Source organism: Mus caroli, unplaced genomic scaffold (assembly GCF_978045245.1).
Source record: "Mus caroli unplaced genomic scaffold, Mus_caroli_1 scaffold_15, whole genome shotgun sequence".
In the NCBI taxonomy this organism is placed as follows: Eukaryota; Metazoa; Chordata; class Mammalia; order Rodentia; family Muridae; genus Mus; species Mus caroli.
Window position 1 is genome coordinate 45,846,599 of NW_028227270.1, and position 1,678 is coordinate 45,848,276.

Genomic DNA, 1,678 nt, shown 5'->3' on the forward strand with positions numbered 1-1,678 from the left:
CATCAAAATGATCATCCATCATGATCAAGTAGGCTTCATCCCAGGTATGCAGGGATGGTTTAATATGCGGAAAACCATCAACCTAAAACACCATGTAAACAAACTCAAAGACAAAAACCACATGATCATCTCTTTAGATGGTGAGAAAGCATTTGACAAAATCCAACACCCATTCATGATCAAAGTCTTGGAAAGATTAGGAATTGAAGGCCCATACCTAAACACAATAAAAGCAATGTATGGCAAACAAGTAGCTAACATCAAACTAAATGAAGAATATTGAAGCAATCCCACTAAAATCATGGACTAGAAAAGGCTGCCCAGCGGCGGGAGCCGCAGGTTACTGTGTAGACATGGCCAAGTCTAAGAACCACACCATACAAAACCAATCCCGCAAATGGCACAGAAATGGCATCAAGAAACCCTGGTCGCAAAGATAGGAATCTCTTAAGGGGGTTGACCCCAAGTTCCTGAGGAACATGCGCTTTGCCTAGAAGCACAACAAGAAAGGCCTGAAGAAGATGCAGGCCAACAATGCAAAGGCAGTGAGTGCACGCACAGAGGCCATCAAAGCCCTGGTGAAGCCTCAGGCCATCAAGCCCAAGATGCCAAAAGGCCCCAAACTCAAGCGGCTGGCTTTCATCGCTCACCCTAAGCTTGGGAAGCAGATTAGAAGCTACATGGCCAAAGGTCAGAGGCTCTGCCAACTGAAGCCTAAGGTTCAAACCAAGGCAGGGACCAAAGCTCCAGCTAAGGCCCAGGCTTCAGCTCTAGCCCAGGCTCTCAAAGGTGCTCAGGTCCCCAAAGGTGCCCAGGCCCCTGTGAAGGTCCCACAGAAAAGGCTCCTGCCAATGTGAAGACAGACAGACTGCTGTGACACACCTCCCCACACACTATTTGCAGATGACCAGTGTCCTATGTTGTTCTTACAAATAAAGTCGGGCAAGATCTGTTAAAAATAAAAAAAAAAGAAAATAAAAAATAAAAAAGAAAGAAAGAAAGAAAAGGCTGCTCACTTTCTCCCTACCTATTCAATATAGCACTTGAAGTCCTAGCCAGAGCAATTAGACAACAAAAGGAGATCAAGGGAATACAAATTGGAAAGGAAGAATTCAAAATATCACTATTTGCTGATGGTATCAAAGTATATATAAGTGACCCTAAAAATTCCACCAGAGTACTCCTAAACCTGATAAGCAGCTTCAGTGCAGTAGCTGGATATAAAATTAACTCAAACAAATCAGTGGCCTTTCTGTACACAAAGGATAAACAGGCTGGGAAAGGAATTAGGGAAACAACACCCTTCACAATAGTCACAACTAATATAAAGCACTTGGGTGTGACTCTAAACAAGGGAGTGAAAGATCTGTATGATAAGAACTTCAAGTCCCTGAAGAAAGAATTCAAAGTAGATCTCAGAGGATGGACAGATCTCCCATGCTCATGGATTGGCAGGATTAATATAGTCAAAGTTGCTATCCTGCTGAAAGCAATCTACAGATTCAATGCAGTCCCCATCAAAATTCCAACTCAACTCTTCACAGAGTTAGAAAGGGCAATTTGCAAATTTTTCTGGAATAACAAAAACCCTAGGATAGCAAAAACTATTTTCAACAAAAGAACATCTGAGGGAATCACCATGCATGACCTTAAGCTGTAGTACAGAGCAATTGTGATA

General features: G+C 42.6%; 1 pseudogene; it reads left to right on the forward strand.

Annotated features, from left to right (window-relative positions):
- Window positions 1-353: 353 nt before the first annotated feature.
- On the forward strand, window positions 354-857 carry LOC110308716 (large ribosomal subunit protein eL29 pseudogene; annotated as a pseudogene).
- The last annotated feature ends 821 nt before the right edge of the window (window positions 858-1,678 follow it).